General features: G+C 38.1%; 1 protein-coding gene across 1 annotated transcript in view; it reads left to right on the top strand.

The window, feature by feature from the left end:
- The window catches only part of LOC150108776 (transient receptor potential cation channel subfamily M member 2-like), a 685,147-nt gene that overhangs the window by 87,952 nt on the left and 576,513 nt on the right, over positions 1 to 20,682 (top strand). The gene's annotated exons all lie outside the window — the stretch shown is intronic.

Raw genomic sequence — 20,682 nt, 5'->3', positions numbered from 1 at the left:
ATTGCACGAGTTGTGTCCAATACATGGTCTGTAAGGCCAGATTGACTATAGTCATGACAGCAGATGTAAGATTTGTCTTCATCTAAACAGACAGAGGCTGATCTATCTGTCTGTCCAAAGTTAGCAAATTGCAGCACCAAGGTACTTTATAAACCCCAGGCACTGGGAGAGGAGAGAGCTAAATAGCTCCTGAATACCACCTAGATATGACTTTAGAGTCTCACACATGTTTCATTATAGTATTGTATTCTGTTGTGTGTGCGTGTATGTGATACAAGTGTTATTTGTACTCCCTGAAGATGTCCCAGTGACTGAGACGAAATATTGGAAGCATTAACATTAGTTTTTAATCCTTTCCTGGTGCTGTCAGTACTCCATTAAACTTCCAACATGATGTCCTCGCAGCACTTAAGCCTTAACACACAAAACCTTTGTACAGTTAAGTACAGTTGTATATTGTAATCCTTAGAGTTACACAGAAATTAGGGAACCAAGATGGTGAAGGCAGAAAACATGTTATGGGAACAAAACATCACCTATTAGACAGGAAAAACATAAGAACCCTTCACGAGGAAGGAGCATTGAAAATACTACTGCATGAATTAGACAACTGCAGATGGGTAGTGATTGGACTCTGCGAAACCAGATGGACTGGAAAAGGGGAATTTCACTATGGATGGTACAAAATTTTAACTTCAGGCAGGGAGGATAACAAACACCAAGTGGACGTAGCACTTATATTAAAACCAAATGCTCAAAACTCTCTATTGTCTTACATTCCTGTCTCACCTAGGATAATTAAAACGGAAAGACAATTTAATATTTTTATAAAATTTTATATTTATATTTCTTCATAATTTTTGAAAGATGTATGGAAATGCCTTTGACATAAGATATGGGAATCCTACAAGCTTTGAAGAAATATAAATTTTCTTCTTCCTACAAACCAATCAACCAGATCCACAACTGGCTACCTTCTCCTAAAGACAAACTCTCACCTCTAATGCTACCTGGCATGTAGGAGCTCCCAAGTTCCTGTAAATTGTCCTACTATAGACAGACAGGTAGAGCCATTAGCAAATGCATTTCGGAACATCAAGACCATATCCATCTTATCAAGCCGCTGAAATCTGGCCTCACACAACACAGAATTGAAAACCCAAACCATAGGATCCATTGGAAAAAGACCAAACTTCTAAATAGATCTTTATATAAACATGAACATTTATATAAAGAAAGTGCTGAAGCCCTACATCACAAACCCAATTTGAACTGTAATGACGTTCTTACTATCTTTAAAGTCTGGGATGTTGTCATCCTAAATTGTGTAAAATAATTTTATATATGTTATCTCATTTTAATGTAATCTTTTTTTTTTTCCAGATATATTTTAATTTAATTCTATAACACATCACTACTGCATGCATAGAGGGATTCGGATTCCATTGTAAGCATGTGCCCTAACTGAAGGTGATTCCTAGTATTGTTTGAATTAACTGACCCAAAGAAACAATACCACATAGCATAGATAAACTTAAAACTAGGAAAGCACTTGGTGTTGATCAGATCCATGCAGAATTCTTAAAAGGAGGAAAGGACCAACTTCTCGAAACCATTAAAAATATTATTTGAAGTATCTAAAAAAATGAAGCAGTACCTACAGATTGAACTAAATCAGTTATAACTCCTATATACAAAAAAGGAGATAAAACTGAATGCAATAATTACAGCGGCATTAGCCTCCTCAGTATTCCAAGTAAGGTTTTTAAAAAAGTGTTCCAAAAACAAATTAAGCCATATATAGAACTAGCATTAGGAGAAGAACAAACAGGTTTCACACCAGGACAAAGCACAATTGATCATTTATCATGGGAAAATATGAAAGAATTTGGAATTCCCAACAAAACTATAAGAATAATAAAGAATCTACATAAGAAATCTGAAAGTACAGTATAAGTGGGGGACACCTTAATCAACTGGTTCCATATACAGAGCGTAGAGTAAGACAGATAAGCAATTTGTCACCAGAGGGATTCAATCTTACACTAGAAGATGCAACCAGTAAGGCCTTAAACAAAGAAGACTCTGGAATCAAAATCTATTGGAAAAATATAACAAACTTAAAATTTGTAGATGGCATTGCATTACTTGCAAGCACAAAATATCTTTACAGCAAATTTCTGATAAAATAAAAGAAGAACATATGAAATTTGGATTAAACATAGACAAAACAAAAATTACGCAAACAGGAAAAAGAAACTCCAATCTAAAAATTGAAGTTGAAAGTAAGAATCTAGAGCTGGGAGAAACTTCATCTACCTTGAGGAGTAATTGAGTATAATGGTGAAATTACAAAACATATAAACAGAAAAATTAGCCAAGCACTGCAAACTTTTGGATGACTAAATAAAATATGGAAGTCAAGAGACATCAAATAAGTAAGTTTGGATCAGAAACACCAGCTTCCTGATCAAAGATGATTAGGAAGCTGGCCTTTCTGATCATGCTTTGAACACTTTTTAACCTTGTATACAATTCTGAACACTATAGCCTTGTATACAACGATGGAAAGTAAATGATCCAAAGGACAGCCCAGAATTAGATGGACCTGAATAAAAGAGGACCTGAAAACCAAATTGGAGAAAAAAATGAAAGAGTTTCAGAACAGCAACCAAACCTTGGAGATTCAGTGGCAAGCCCTGTAGGAAAGACTGTTTGATTCAGCCAGAGATGCAATGTGGTGAGGTTGTCTACAAGGATAGAAAAATCAGAACTCAATGGTGGACACAGGAAGTTAAAGAGGCAGTGAAGGAAAAGAAGAAAGCATTTCAAAAGTTCTTGGCAAATAAGTCAGCTTGTGCTCTTAGAGAATACAGAGACTAATGTAAGAAAGCTAAACACTGTGTAAAACTAGCTCAACAAAAGTCATGGGAGGACTTTGGCAATAACATAGAAAATAAATATCAAGAAGGTGGTAAGATATTCTGGAGGTTGTTGAAGAAGCATAGAAATGGAGGAAACAGTGCTGTAAAAGGTGTTGAAGATGATAAAGGTGACATGGAAATGGGAGAAAAAGATATCCTTGAAGTGTGGAGTAATTGCTTTGAAAAATTGCTAAATGAAACAAGCAGTGATAGCAGAGTGGTAAAAAAAACACTCAACAGGCATACAATCGGGAATACATATCCATACTTGAAGTAGAAAAAGCCATCAAAGGCTTGAAATGTGGAAAGGCAGCAGGAGTAGATGATATTCGATCAGAAATGCTGACTTATGGTGATATAAGAGTCTTGCATTGGCTGCACTGCATTGTTTAGAATTATTATTATTATTATTTCGACTCCAGGAGTCATCGAGGGAGGCCCTAAACATCATGTCCACACAACTATGCGATTACATTCTCACAGTATCTATCATACCTTGTCTTGAACTCGTTCACCGTCATAGCACCCACAACAGACTCTGCAGCTTATTCCACTCATTTACCACTCTAAAAGTAAAGAACCCAGCTCTAACACCCCTGCTAACCACACTCTTGCCCAGCTTCCATAGGTGTCCCCTAGTTCTCCCACCACCAGTCCTGATCTCAAAAATATCCTCTGAATTAATCCTATAGAATCCCTTTAGCAATTTGAATGTCTCGATCATATCTCCCCTCCTCCGCCTATCAACTAGTTTCTGCAACCCACAAATCTTCAACCTGTTCTCATATTGTTCATTCCATAGACCCGTTATCATCTTAGCCACTCACCTCTGGATCGCCTCTCCATCAAGAAGGAACCGAGGTGACCAAATCTGGGCACAGTAGTCGAGATGAGGTCTTATCAAGGCTCGGTACAGAGGTATAATAACTTGCTTGTCTCTGCTCGTCAAGGTATTTTTCAACAACCAAGTGAGTTGATGAGCTGATTTAGCTACTTTTGCAGTGTGCCCCCTAAACTTCATCTCCCCATCCACCAACACTCCCAAGTCCCTGGCCTCATCAATCTCTTGGAGTACAGTTCCACCAATGTTGTATACTGCTGCTAATCTTTTCACCCAAAATGCATAACCTTACATTTTGTCACATTAAATTGACATCCATTCTCCTTAGACCAGAACTCCAATCTATCTAAGTCATCCTGCAAGACTTTGACATCGTCTGCATTCACTATTGCCCTACCCAACTTTGCATCATCAGCGAACAAATGAATTGTTCCACTTAGATCCTTCCCTATATCATTAATGAACAGATTAAACAGCAGTGGTCCAAGAACAGAACCCTGCGGCACACCACTAGTCACAGGCCGTCTTTTGGACTCTACTCCTGAATAAACTACTCTTTGATATCTCTCCATCAACCAACCACCTATCCACCTCACCAACCCTATATCCATTCCCATATGTTGTAGTTTACGGATTAGTATTTCATGTGGTATCCTGTCAAACGCCTTTGCCAGGTCCAGCAGTATCACTGTAAACCCATTTCCCTTATCCAGTTCAGCCGTCACCTTGTTATAAAACTTGAGCAAGTTACTGAAGCATGATCTACCCTTCACAAAGCAATGCTGTCCCCTGTACAGTATCTCGTTTTCATCAAGCCATTCCTGTATTTTTCCCTTGACTACTTTCTCTAAGACCTTGACAACGACTTATGATATGCTGATCGGTCGGTAATTTGCAACCGTAGTCTTGGATCCTCCTTTATGCAGTGAAACTATTTTCTCCTCTTTCCACACCTTCGGGACTAAGCCAGACCTGAGACTCAGATTAAACAACATGGGCACTGATAATTCTTTAGCCGCTTCACGCAAGACCGTGCCGGTATACCATCCAACCCCACAGATTTGTTCACATTAAGGTTCTGTAATAGACTAGTCACCTCCACTTCATTCATCACTATTCCCGTATAAACTAATGGTTCCTTCATTTTTTCAATGTCACCACCTGGATGATATGCTTTTGCAAAGTGTGCGCTCAGTAACTCCACTATATCGACTGATTCAGTGACCTCCTTACCATTGTCATTCCTTAAAATCATTTTACCGTCTACAGTTTTTTTTTTGCTTGCAGCATATTGAAGGAACTGTTTTGGATTCTCTTTTGCTTGCAAAACTAGTTTCCTTTCATAGTTTCATTTCATTTTCTTTTGCTTTTTTTTACCACACTCGTTACCTTTCTGGCCTGCATTTTATACCGTTCGTGTGCCTGCAGGTCACCCCTTTCTTTAAATTCCCTCCACAGTTGTTTCTTTTTTTGCAGCTCAAGCTTAATGGTGTTATTCATCCATTTAACCCCTACTTGTTTTACTATTCGGACCCTAGGTATACAATCAGCCATTACCTCCTGTCAATGCTCCTTGACCACTTCCCATGCTCTATCGACTTCCAGCCCTTGCAGTTGTATATGCCATGGCACTGATCCAAGCAATCTCCTAAGCTTGTCATACTTGCCAGCACGGTATTTCCACATTCACCCTATCTTAATTGAAAATTCCACACCTTTAGCCACCTCCCAGGTCAAGACCTTACGATCACTCTCACCAATAGGTGGCAATATGGTCATATTCATTACAGTCAAATTCTGAGATGCTATTACCAGGTCAAGCACTCTCACACCCTTAGTATTTTCAATTACATGCTGTCTCAGATAGTTATCCCTTAATAATTGAATAAAATCCTTTTCCTTCCTCATATGTGTCCTCTCCTCCTTCCACTCAATGTTACCATAGTTGAAATCCCCCATAATAATTACCCTCCTTCCACTCATTTCATCAATTTGTTTATGCATACTATCTCCACCATCTATTCCATCACCTGGTCTATAGCATCACTCAACTGTATATTTTATTCTGCCAGTCTCAATCTCACACCAAATAGCCTCAAATGAGCTCCTTTCACTATCCTGCGATACAACTTCAATTCTCCTTGGCTGCAGTTCATCAGCTATCATCAATAATACCGCTCCCCCCATTTTATTCTCTCTGTCCCTCCTAAACACACTATAACCTACACATTCTATCCCACTAACTATATCTTCTTCCATCAGCCATGTTTCACTAATGCCAATAACCTGTGGCCAGGAAGAGCCAATCAAGGCCAAAAATTCTTCCTTCTTGTTCCTAATACTCCTGGCATTAGTATACATGAAATGCAGTGATCCCTTAGTCCCACCCCTATATTGATACGTTATTCTAAATGACTCATTCCCATTTTTTGTCCTTAGTGCTAGCTCGAGTACATTATACACATTCTTACACTCATCTGTCTCACTGATGTCTGCATATCCATTCCCCCCCCCCCCTCCTTGGTAGTTCTAGTTTCCCTGGTTTTGCACATCCATTTTCCCTTCATTCAGTGACACTCTTTCCAGTCTCCACACACCAAGTCCATTCAAATGCAGGCATCCATCTTGTATAAGTCCTTTCACCCTTCAAACTCATTCCACACGTCCACGAATTCCACACCACACTGTCTGCATAACCTACGCATATTGTCATTTGCAATTATGGCCCTCGTCCTAAACTCCTCTCTGTCATACCGCGGCAACAGACTAACCATTCTAACTCTGTTACTCTTTTCTTTCGCTACCTTTCACAATACTTTCAAGTCCTCTCTCATAAAAAATTTTTCACCTTTCAATTCATTCATACCCACCACAAGTATTAATTCTTTCACCCTCTGTTTTTACACTCTAATACTCTCACTTACATCCTTAAATTTCGCACCCGGTAAGTACGATTTAGTTACACTGCCATCTATCACCCCTCTTAATAACGAGTCACCATACAACACTCTTTCCTTCATTTCAGAAACTCTCTCATTCTTGCACTGTTTTTTTACGTTATCCAAATCACTCTGGAAAGAGTTTTGCAGGTGCTCTAATTGCCACTATGAATTTTGTATCACTACACGCAATCTAGCGGTCTCACTTCCTACAAATAATTCCTCATTATTTTTATCATTTAAACCATTTTCTCTCTCAGTATGGTTGCTTTCACTCTTTCTTAGATCACCGCTCTCATTGCCATCTTGTACATCGCAATTCTCTATCAAGCCACTATTTTCACTCACTTTCTGGCAATTCTGGCTTTCTTCAACCATAACTATCTCACAACCTGACACATACTTCAACTCCTCACTTTGCTTACACTTTCTACACATTCTCCCACCACTATCACTTTCAATCCAAATTCCAGCCTCATTCAGGAATGTATTCATCCCACAAATATAAAGTGTACAGAGGGACGAATTCCCGATGATGGGAGTAGAGCTCTCATAGTACCCATGTATAAAAATGGAAATAAAATTGAATGTGAAAATTACAGAGATATTTCCCTACTGAGGAGTGTTCCTGACAAGATTTATGCAAGTATACTTGAGAAACGGCTGAGAAGAATTGTGGAAGAAAAGCTTGGTGAAGAACAAGCTGGATTCAGGCCAAATAGAAGCTGTCAGGATCAGATCTTCACTTTACGACAAATAGTCGAGAAAGCATGGGAATATAACAAAGATCTGTATTTAAGTTTTGTCGATTTGGAAAAGGCATATGACAAGGTGCCAAGAGAGAAGCTATTCAATACGCTGCAGTTATATGGTGTCAATGGGGCATTATATCAAGCAATACTTAGTCTGTATTTGAGTTGTAAGTCAGCAGTTAGAATTGAAGGAAGTATAGGAAGATGGTTTAATGTTAAATCTGGTGTGAGACAAGGATGTACATTATCCCCTCTGTTATTCATTATCTATATGGATCACAATATGAACTAAAGTGGTATTAAACATGATATCAAAATTGGTGATTAATGTCAGCTCTTTGTTTTATGCAGACGATGTTATACTTCTAAATAAATCCGCTGCAAGTCTGCAAGATTCCCTGACTAAATTGATGAACTGTTGTAATAGATATGATATGAAGGTCAGCAATAAAAAGACAAAGGCAATGAAAATAGGTAGAATTGCTGAAAATGTTATCTGCGTTGTGAACAGAGAACCTGTGGAACAAGTAAAACATTTCAGCTACTTAGGCACAATTTTTAGTGAAGATGGTAAATAAATATGGAAAGAGACAACAGAATCAACAAAGCTGGTATGGTATGGTAGGAACTCAATTGAATAAATTCATATGGAATAAGAGAGATATTAGTCGGAACACTAAATTAGCTGTATATATATACAAGACAGTTTTCAAACCGGTTTTAACTTATGTATCTGAGAGCCGGGTCAGAAGTAAAACACTTGACCAAAGACTAGAGACTGCAGATATGAGAGTCTTGAGAAAGATTAGCGGCATGAACAGATGGCATCAATGGCAATATCATATTAAAAACGAGGATATTAAGAAAGAACTTAACATTGTCAGCTTCTGGGAATGCATTAGCAGAGCTAATCTCAGGTGGTATGGTCATGTAAATAGAATGGGCAAGGAAAGATTAGCAAAACAAGTGTTCTCTGCCAAGTTGGCAGGAAAACGACCCAGAGGAAGACCAAGGTATAGGTGGATTGATACTGTACAAAAGTGTCTTAGTTGAGAGAAATATAAGATCTGATAATGTTGGAGTCTTGACAAGTAATAGACTGATTTGGAGGAAAATTGTAGATAGGAAGTTAGTAATGATGTAATTTTTTTCATGTAGTACTATCATATCCTGTACACCCTTTGAAGGTACATGGCAGGAATATAATGATGAAATCTTCTGACCAGAATGGGAATAGAAAGATTACCAACTGAAGCCTTGTATGCAACGATGGAAGGTAAAAGTTCCAAAGGGCAGCTCAGAATAAGATGGATAGACATAATAAAAGAGGACCTGAAAACCAAATCACAACAAGTAACACCAAACTGGACAGAAAAATTTCTCACTCTCCAGGGATAGACAGAAGTGGAAAGTGTTCATTCAGCCTCATCATCATTCTCATAGATGATGGAAAAGAGAAGAAGAAGAATTTATATTGTTGTATGTTTATTTATAGTAAGTTCCTATGCTATTCACTATTCTACATTCAATCCTTGTAGGCATGGCAGCCATGTTGCTACTAGAGGTTTCACTTTGAATCTTAGCAACAGTCTTGCCCATTAGTTGTGAGTGGAACAGATGTTTGCAGATAAACAGGAATGACTGTAAGCCAATAAGCAAGAGAATAGAAAGAGAGCTGGGAAAGAGCATCCAAGTAAAATTCTCTGATTTGAGAAAAGTTTTTTTATAGCATCTTTATCTATTCTCCAAGAATGAATATCAAAGTTAATATTGTAGGTCAACCTAATACATCAAGCCACTGTATGTTAGTGGAAGTATTTTTGACAGATTATAGCTTGCAAAACTATTACATAAGTCAGAGCAAATGGGAATATATATGAATGAAGCTGGTGGCATGGATATGGAGGTTGGCTGACAGACATTAGATGTGGGTGATTAGTGGAGTGCCTTTAGGCCACTACTCTAATTTGTATATTAATTATGTTGGGAATGATTTAGGTAAAAAGGATATTCAGTTGTTTGCCAACCATGCAAAATTGGTGATAGCAATACTTCATAAAGGTGATGTAAATGGCATCATTTGTGGGCAAGAGATAATGTTTGTTAATTTAGTGTTGCCAAATTTAAGGTTACGCACTCAGAAAAAAAAAATTAAATAGTTTATATCATACTGATGGTAATGGATTGGAGAAAACTGACAAGGCTAGGGATTTGGATATGATGGTGGCCAAAGATTACAAGTTCAGAGGTGATATTGCAAAACTTGGCAAAATATCTCGAAGGATTACTTAGATGTTGAATGTTGACAAGTAAAGATTGGAAGTCATTATTGCTCTTTATTATGCTACAATTCGGCCATATATTAACTACTGTGAACAGATTTGTCATATGGATTTCGTAGGGAGAAGGAGGTGGCGGAAAGGATTTAGTGATACGTGATCAAACTGGTGAACAGATCTGTGAAATGCTGCCTATGAGGATAGATGAAAGGTGTGCGAGTTCTAGAGTTTACTTGATAGGCAGAGGAGAGGGGACATGATCAAAACTTTATCAATTTCCTGATATGTATCCTCAAGGGATGTACAGGATACTGTGACACACTATATGATTAAGTTAACATTATTGTTAATTTCCTATTAACAATTTTCTTCCAAATTAGGCTATTACTTGTTAGCCCTTCAATACTGTCAATTCTAACACTTCATTCTGCTAAGACACTTCTGACAGAATCAATCCAATTAGACCTTGATCTTCCTCTGAGTAATTTTTATGCTATCTTGACATCAAGCACTTGTTTTGCTAATGATACTTCTCTGATTTTGTTTAAGTGAACATATCATTTTGGATTAGCTCTGCTCACACATTCATTCTTGAATACAATGTGAAGTGCCTTTCTAATATCTTCATTTTTAATGATTCTGCCACTGATGGCATTTCTTTACTCCCCAAATCTTCTAAGAACTTTGATATCTGGTCTCTAAACTTTATCAAGTGCATTATTTCAAACCCAACTCTCAACTCCATAACTTAAAACTGGTTTGAACACTGTCTTATTATTTTTACTGATCTCCATGGAGTCACAAGACTCAGAGTTGGAAGTCAACACAGTCTATCATACACTCCTTGAACTCATCTGCTGTCTGCATTTTCACCACCCTCTCAGATAATGAAGTTCATGCTCTTACCACTATCCATGCAAAAGAAACTTCTTACCCTTTTACTGACCTCTTCCTTTTGCAATTTCCAGGGATGGCCCTGTGTCCTGGCTCTTTTCCCCCATTTTACCATATGAAAATCTCCTCAGAATTAATACAATAATAACCCTTCAACAGCTTAAATGTCTCAATCATATCCCTCCCCCCTCACTTTGTCTTCCATCCACCAAACTCTGCAGCCTGCATACCCTCAGTCTATCCTCATAATTTCATTTCCTTCAAATCTTGGTGACCAGATCTGAGCACAGAAATTCAGATGCAGTCTGAATTTCTGTGCTCAGATGGAAAGTTATATATATTGGAACTACCACTCTTTTATCTCTCATTGTCAATGTCCTCTTCTGCATTGCATCAGTTTTCTGAGATGTCTTGCAATACACAAGGATAGGTTGGTTTGTTAGAGAAATTTTGAGCCACAGCAGATCAAACAGGGAGAATCCGAGTTGTCGAAGTTTTTCCACTTGGTTATACTATAAATTAAAGATAACAAAAAATTATATACTTGGTTTAATCCTTTATCCAAGTGTTTATACAAGTTTGTACCTGACCTATTTTCAGGACTGGAGCGACCTGTAAACCGGTCTGGGTAGTGACCCTTCCCATAATGCATAGCATTATACATACCTGTAAGGATATGTGCTTTGCATTATGGGATACTAAGGCAAGTGATGTGAAGTTATAAGCTTCTATATACTAGTTTCCCCAGTCCTGAAAATAGTTCAGGTGCAAACTTGTTTGCCTATGCTTGGATAAAGGATTCAACCAAGTATATAATTTCTTGGAGGTTTGGCCGTTGCTGTTACCTAGGTAGATGGGTAATGGATGGCAATACTGTAGCCCATGAAGTTAACTGAGGCACGGCTGTTGCTGTTAACCCTCTGATGAAATATGAGCGGCTCTGCTTGGTGGTGGGGTGAGCCTGCCATGGGGTAGAGCCAAACGCTGAGAGTTCTCAGTGACAGGGTGAGCCTGTTACTGAGGGGAACAATGCTGAGTTTTTGATACCTCTGGTTGCTCGTTGTTGGGTGATTCAGGGGATCTCACAAGTGTTTGGAAAGGTAACCCCGCATTTAATACAGGGAAACCAGACCGGTAAGGATACCTGTAAGGATATGTGCTCTGTATTATGGGATACTAAGGCAAGTGATGTAAAGTTATAAGCTGCTATATATGAGTTGCTCCAGTCCTGGAAATAGTTCAGTTGCAAACTTGTTTGCCTACACTTGGATAAAGGATTAAGCCAAGTATATAATTTCTTGGTATCTTTAATTTACTTATAAGGGAGTATTCGAGGTTTAGCAATCTCTGGCATGGCTTCAGTTCTTATGGATGCCGCCCTTGTAGCAGAAAGAACTGTGTAACATGTAATTTCGGCAGTTGAGGTAGACAGTTGTTGAGAATTTTCTCAACAACTGCCTTAAAATTTCTGTTAAGAATAGCAATTCTGGTTTAGATGACTGTAGTTGGTGGTGTACATAATTTATACTGCTGTTTAGTCAACAATATCAATGAAGTGGATGTGCAAACTTTATTTTTGGTAAGAATTAATGATGAGGTTTTTTTTATTTTTTTTTATTTTTGATAAAAAAATACAATTTTGATAAAAAAATTGTAACTATTTTTTATAATAGAATTTTTGTCATTTGCAGCAAAGTTGCATTTCTTTGGGATGTGATCACTTGTGTGGTATGGAAGAGATTAAAAGGAAATGTGGCATGCAGCGAGAGGTGAGAGACTCGCAAACATACTGCTGACATAGAAAGAACGCAGTCTCCTATCCATAAGTGGCCTCGACAATTCCTCCTACAGCCATACTTGGTCTCTCTCCGGTCATGCACTGGCAAAATAAGTGGCTATAGGAGTTGATGCCAGGTGATTGGGAAGCTTCCAGATTCACTGCTAACTGGTTTGGTCACGTATAATAACATGTGGCTGTCTACAAAACAGTTTTTACTGCCATACCCTCAAATGGGGAGAATCTGGGCCTGCTACAGTATGAGTGGCATGTGATTGAGAGTATCACTCTCGCTGCATGTGGGAAGAGAGAGGGGGTGGGAAGAAACTGGAACCTTTGCTCTAGTGACCAAACATGACTGTAGCCACTTCAAAATAAGTGACTGCAGGATTTGATGTGAACTGATTGGGAAGCTTCCAGATTCACTACCATTTTTTGCTGTTCCCTCGAATGGGGAGGATTCCAGAGCAGGGTGACGGTATTTTCCCATCCAATGAAAGATGACTACCACCTAGTCAACAATTCCTCCAACTAGGGAAGGTATACTTCTGCAGCAACAATGCTCGCTAGAGCCATGTTTGTGGAAAAAGTTTATAGTGTGGGAAGGTGGGAATGACTTGGCTGCTAGAGGCTATATATTGCACATCAAAAGCCCTTTAGTAGTTCAAATGGCTATACCATTATACTGCTGGACTTACAGAATACCACATGGAAAACTATTATGTAAGTTAGAGTAAATGAGAATGGATATGAGGCTGGTGACATGTGTGGGTAGGCTGACAGACAAACATCAAAGGGTGGTGTGGAATCGGGACATATGAGGGTGACTAGTGGAGTGCATAAGGGCTGTGCACTAGGGCCACTACACTTTAATTTGTATATCAAAAATACAGGAAATGATGTAAGTAGGGGAAATTTAACTGTTTGATGATGATGCAAAACTGGGGAGGGTAATAGTTGTTAATGACCATGTGGATATCCTGCAGGATTTAAATAAATGGGCAATGTGGGCAAAGAACACCAGTTATTAACTTAATGTTGTTAAATATAAGGTAATGCACTTCGGGATGAAAAGATTACATACTTTGTATCATACTGATGGTACTGGATTACAGGAAATTGATGAAGAGCTAGGGATCTGGGGGGGTGATAGTGGATAGCAGTTTGAAGTTCAGAGGATATATGGTAAAAGTTGGCAAAATAGCTCAAAGGATTGCATGGATGTTGATGAACATGCTGGCAAATAAAGATAGGAAGGTTATTATTCCTCTTTATGAGGCTATGATTCAGCCATGTCTTCACTACTATGCACCGATTTGGTCACCTGGGCTTCTTGGAGATCAGGAGGTGGTTGGTGACAGGTCTGTGGAATGTTCCCTATGACGACAGAGTGAAGGTGTGTGGGTTGCAGAGTTTAGATATGACAAATGAAGGAGAGGGGATGTGATAGAAACTTATAAATTACTAAAAGGATTCTATAAGATTGACAGAAAAGAAATTTTTCACTACATGAGGAGTAGGTTGAGAACAAGGGATCACCCCTGGAAGTTGTATAAGTGAGTGTGGTTAGTAAGGATATGTGGACTAGATTCTTTAGAGTGTGGTGAATGAGTGGAATGAATCACCAGAGGTAGTTGCAAGTGCCCCAACAGCAGAAAGGTTATGAAAGATATTGTTTATGACAAGAGTTGAGAATTTGATTTCAGCATTTGAAAGAAAAACCCTTAGAAAATTATTTTGACCTGTGGATGATAATGGTCTCTGGAGAATCAGAGACAACTATGAGTTATATCAACTTTATAAAGAACCCACAATATCTAATGTAATCATTCAAATTCCTGCCATGTACCCTCAAGGGGTGTACAGGATATGACAGTACTACATGAAAAATTTACATCATTATTAACCTCCTATCTACAATTTTCCTCCAAATCAGTCTGTTACTCGTCAAGACTCCAACAGTATCAGATCTTATATTTCTATCGTCTAAGGCACTTTGTACCGTATCAATCCACCTATATCTTGGTCTTCCTCTGGGTCGTTTTCCTGCCAACCTGGCAGCGAACACTTGTTTTGCTAATCTTTCCTCTCCCATTCTATTTAAGTGACCATACCACCTGAGATTAGCTCTGCTAACGCATTCCTGGATGCTGACAATGTCAAGTTCTTTCCTAATATCCTCATTTTTAATATGATATTGCCGTTGATGCCATCTGTTCATGCCTCTAATCTTTCTCAGGACTCTCGTATCTGCGGTCTCTAGTCTTTAGTCAAGTGTTTTACTTCTGACTCAGCTCTCAGATCCATAAGTTAAAACTGGTTTGAACACTGTCTTGTGTACAGCTAATTTAGTGTTCCGACTAATTTCTCTCTTATTCCATATGAATTTATTCAATTGACTTCCCACCATACCAGCTTTGCTGATTCTGTTGTCTATTTGTATATTTAATTTAACATTTTCATTAAAAATAATGTAAAGTAGCTGAAATGTTTTACTTGTTCCACAGGTTCTCCATTCACAACACAGTTGACATTTTCAATGATTCTGCCTATTTTCATTGTCTTTGTCTTTCTATTGCTGACCTTCATACCATATCTATTACAACAGCTATTCAATTTAGTCAGAGAATCTTGCAGACTTGTAGCGGATTTATTTAGAAGTATAACATTATCCACATAAAGCAAAGAGCTGACATTAACATCTCCAATTTTGATATCGGGTTTAATACCACTTTCCTTCATAATGTGATCCATATAGATAATGAATAACAGAGGGGATAATGTACATCCTTGTCTCACACCAGATTTAACATTAAACCATCTTCCTATACTTCCTTCAATTCTAACTGCTGACTTACAACTCAAATACAGACTAAGTATTGCTTGATATAATGCCCCATTGACACCATATAACTGAAGCGTATTGAATAGCTTCTCTCTTGGCACCTTGTCATATGCCTTTTCCAAATCGACAAAACTTAAATACAGATCTTTGTTATATTCCCATGCTTTCTCGACTATTTGTCGTAAAGTGAAGATCTGATCCTGACAGCCTCTATTTGGCCGGAATCCAGCTTGTTCTTCACCAAGCTTTCCTTCCACAATTCTTCTCAACCGTTTCTCAAGTATACTTGCATAGATCTTGCCAGGAACACTCAGTAGGGAAATGCCTCTGTAATTCTCACATTCAGTTTTATTTCCCTTTTTATATATGGGTACTATGAGAGCTCTACTCCAATCATCGGGAATTCGTCCCTCAGTCCAGGCTTTCTGAACTATGCAGTGCAGCCACTGTAAGACCTTTATACCACCATACTTCAACATTTCTGGTTGAATATCATCTACTCCTGCTGCCTTTCCACATTTCAAGCCTTTGATTGCTTTTTCTACTTCAAGTATGGATATGTATTCCTGACTGCATGCCTGGTCAGTGTATTTTATCACTGTGCTGTCATCACTGCTTGTTTCATTTAGCAGTTTTTCAAAGTAATTACTCCATACTTCAAGGATATCTTTTTCTCCCGTTTTCATGTCACATTTATCATCTCTAACTCCTTTTACAGCACTCTTTCCTCCATTCCTAAGCTTCTTCAACAACCTCCAGAATATTTTCCACCTTCTTGATATTTATTTTCTATATTCTTGCCAAAGTCCTCCCATGACTTTTGTTTAGCTAGTTTTACACACTATTTAGCTTTCTTACATTTGTCTCTGTATTCTGTAAGAGTAAAAGCTGACTTATTTGCCAGGAACTTTTGATATGCTTTCTTCTTTTCCTTCACTGCCTCTTTAACTTCCTGTGTCCACCAGGGAGTTCTGATTTTTTTATCCTTGCGCACAACCTCACCACATGCCTCTCTGGCAGAATCAATCAATGTTTCCTTCAGAGTTTGCCACTGAATCTCCAAGGTTTGATTCCTGTTCTCAAACTCTTTCATTTTCTTTTCAATAATCTTTCTGTATTTTAGTCTACAGTTCACATCTGAGAGCTGCTCAACTTTTTTTCGCTTTAAAACTTTCTTACATGTTATTCTTTTCAATATGAAATTCAATTTTATCCTGCTCAAGACTAAATAGTGATCACTTCCAATTTCAAATCCTCTGTACACTCTCGTGTCCTGCACCAAGGAGAAAACATCACTATCAACAATAATATAGTCAATGAGACTTTTCTTATTCCTAGCCTCTTCTCTCCATGTGAATTTGTGCACATTTTTATGTTGGAACATGGTGTTAGTAATAACCATTCCATATCCTGAGCAGAAATCCAACAGATATTTGCCATTATTATTAGCTTTGCTCTTTTCTCCAAATTTTCCCAAAATATTTTTATGTCTCACAATCATTTCCTACTCTGCTATTTAGATCCCCAACAATAACCAACTTTTCCTTTTTCATTGTGTCAGTTGATTTTTCTAGCGCATCAAAAAATTCCTCCACTTCTACCTTAGTAGAACCCTCTGTGGGACCATAGGCACAAATAAGTTTCATTGTCCAGTTCCCCATTCTCATATTTGCCCACATTACTCTACTTGAGACTGACTGCCATTCAAGAAGATTAGCCTCATATTTTGTTTTGAATACTATGGCTACTCCTTCTTTTCCTTGATTGTCATTGCCTGAATATAACATTTTGTATTTATTGCTCAGAAAGATCTCACCAGTTTTAGTCTTTTTTGTTTCAGTCACCCCTATTATGTCGATCTGGTACTTATCTAATTCCTCAACTAGCTCCATTTCTTTGCCATTCAGGCTTCTTACGTTGATAGTACCGATCTTTAACTCTGGTGATGTTGAGTTGGGGTTTGTTTTCAGATTTGTTCCAGTAGCTGACTTTTCGCTGTTCGCCCTGGTTCCCTGGCGAAAACGACGGGGGCCTTGTTTAACCGGGCGACGCCCCAGCTGGTATGAAATTTTGTCATGTTGTACCATCATTTTTATTTGGTTTAACCAATAAGTATACAATTTGGTTGGCTAAATTCCAAATTGCCAGACAATCCTCGTTCTTTCAGTATCCAGGTAGATAACCAACAGAGTGCACCACGAGACGATGAGGATTGGACATTAGGTCAAAAGCCCTGGTCAGTTCTCCGCATTCCTTTAAAGGCTATGTGGAGGTCTCCTCTCAGTTATACAGCTTTGACCCTTAAGCACTATGTTTAAAAAAGTTGAAGTGGGCAGGACATGCTTTTCATATGGAAAATAACAGTATTGTTATGAAGACAATCACTAGTAAAATTATTGCTAAAAGACCAAAAGTAAAACTTAGAACAACGTGGATAGACGCCATTAATCAAAATAGCAACATCATACTACCGTGTCCAAACTAAAGAAGTAAATTTTGGATAGACAAAATTTGGATAAATTTTGGTTAGTGGTATCAATCCAGGGGGTGAAGGCTCAGTTTGAGCTGTAGAGACATTATAATAATAAGATGATAGGTATTGTGTGTATAATGGTTAGTGTTGGGCTCATGCAATGAGGCTTTTGACTCTATAGAGATACCCATATAATAATAATAAATAAACTTGTAGATTCAAGTAATTTACAGTACTTAAAAAGTATTAGAATATATTTCTTAATTATACTGAATCCAATCTGAAATTTTGAAATGACGGCATCATCTGTAATAAAGCTGGCACAAAGCACTATAACATACTCTTTAATGTAGGCAAAAGAAACATGAAGTGACACTTCCATTGTACACATGAACAAATATACAATGCGTGTTCGGGGAAATAAAAAGAATTTTTGCTATTAAGACTTTATTGCTCATTTTACATTTTTAAGCACTGTCCACTTCAAAGTAGTCCCTTCTACTAGCAATATGCTGTTCCCAACATTTCTTCCATTGTTGGAATGCTTCCTGGAATGCACTTTCTGTGATGGCAAGCAGTTCTCGTATCGCATTTTCCTGAATCACCTCTATAATTTGGAAATGATGTCCTTTCAAAGTGGTTTTAAGTTTGGGAAACAGGAAAAAGTCTGCCGGCCAATGCCTTTCTAATCAAAAAAACACAACCAACATCACCTTGATCTTTGACTGACTCATCCTTGCATTTTTTTGGCAGTGGAGACCCTTTCCCTATCCACTGCGACGACTGCATCTTGGTTTCAACATGACAATCATAAACCCATGTCTCTGTTATTATTATTATTATTCAGGCCTCCATGGAGTCAAGAGACTCATCATTGGAGGTCCTTCTTAGGAAACACAGTCTATTATACTACTCCTTGAGCTCATTGACCATTCTTGCTCTCACCACTCTATCAGACAATGCATTCCATGGTTCAACCACCCTCCACTCAAAGAAACCACTCCTCACCCTCTTGCTCACAGCTTGCTTTCGTAACTTCCAGGGATGGCCTCTTGTCGTCGCTCCTTCCTGTTGTTCCACCAACCAAAAGAACTCCCCACTTTCAATCCTGTACTACCTCTCAACAGTTTAAAAGTCTTGATCATATCACCTCTCCTTCTATTCACCAAACTCTGCAGTCCATATTCCCTCAGCTGATCCTCATAACTAACATTGCACAGTCCTGAAACTATCTTTGTTATCTGCCTCTGTACTCTTTCCACAGTCAGTTTATCTTCTTCAAATCCTGAGAACAAAATTTGAGAACAATAGTTTAAGTGTGGTCTGATCAGGGTCTTATACAATGGAACGATAACTCTTTTATCTTTGCAGGTCAGCATCCTTCTCAGTATTGCAGCAGTCCAAGAAGATTTATTCAAATCTTCTTGCAGGGCTGTCACATCTGCACTATTGCTAATAACTCTTCCCAGCTTCACATCATCTGCAAACAACTGAATATCTCCCTGCAGTCCATTGACCATGTCATTGATATAAACGTTAAGCAATAAAAGTCCCAGTACTGGTCCCTGTAGGACCCCACTTGTAACTTTCTGCCTCCTTGGTATGTTATGATGTTCTTAAGAAAGTTTTCCTTACCATTTGCATTGGCAAGTAAGCAGTTCCTGACTGATTTCAACATGGTTCTCTTTCTGATTGTCAGTCAACAAACACTGCACAAATTTTGCACTGACGCAATGCATTTGAAGTTTATCAGTCAAAATTTGATGGCGAGATCCTATGCTGAAGCCCAATTCATCAGCAACTTCTCGGCTAGCCAAATGACGATTTCCATGAATCGCATCACAAACTCTCTCGACATGGATATCATCTGATGTGGAAGGTTGTCCAGGCCTGGAATCTTCACCAACTGATGTTCTGCTCTTTTTAAAATGCTTAAACCACTCATAGCACTGCATTCAGCTCATACAGTTCTCCCCATATGCTTGGTTAAGAAATTGAAATGTCTCTGTAAAATTTTTACCAAGTTTGTAGCAAAATTTCACATACTCGTACATGTTCTTCAAGTTCTTTCATTGTCACTTTGTCACTAATCCAACTAACAGCTTGCACACATGTTCACTTCAGTGGATGTAACTCAAAGACTAATGCTCATAACAGAAGACAAATGGCAGCTTGTTGTTAAAACCTGCTGCTAGGTTCACTCAGTAGCTGCAGCATGCTCTGTGTGCTGGTTGGTGCTCTATTTAAAAAGTTTGGTCTTTTTTTAACACCCCTTGTATTTTTAAGCATTGCAAATTTCATAAATTTTCAACATGTTTAAATTATGAAAAGCACCGCACATGGGTTTTTCTGTTCCACCCAAGCCGTTAATAGTAGAGAGACTATTAAAGGAACACTCTATAGAGCTCTCTCTATCTCCATATTACCATTTTCATTTGGTCTTCTTAACTCTTCATCCTCTGGTTGTGGACTTACAAAATGGCAGTTATATGCCTTTTGAAAGAAAGTCAAATGTAGAATAAGCATAATAATTTTAAGCCATGAAATGGGAAAACAAAAATTTGTACACTGATAATACAATAAATTACTCTGAGTGGCCAGTTTGTTATGTATATTCCCTCCCTATTTATGCACATTAATTATCAGAATAAGGAAATTCTGATAATTTCCTTATTCTGATAATAAAGCAGGTGAAATGTGTGTTTTTTTCCCTCCAAACAGTAATCCTATCAGGAGATAATTTATTTCTGATATGTTCCATTGTAAATATTACATGTAGCCTTTGAGGAAATGAGTAATGCCTTCCAATTGTGTTTCGTGTTGCAACCAGAAGAATGAAGGTATTGTGCCCTTCGATTGGAAAAGAGCTGAATTCAATTCTCATGAAGAGAAGAATCTTTACATGGCTTTTTCAATTGAAGGTGAGTTAGCTGATCTAATACAGAGGTATCAGGGTTT

Source organism: Typopeltis vanoorti, chromosome 2 (genome assembly GCF_054136105.1).
Source record: "Typopeltis vanoorti isolate ZY-2024b chromosome 2, IOZ_Tvanoo_1.0, whole genome shotgun sequence".
NCBI classification, from domain to species: domain Eukaryota; kingdom Metazoa; phylum Arthropoda; class Arachnida; order Uropygi; family Thelyphonidae; genus Typopeltis; species Typopeltis vanoorti.
This window is presented reverse-complemented; position numbering and strand designations above follow the sequence as displayed.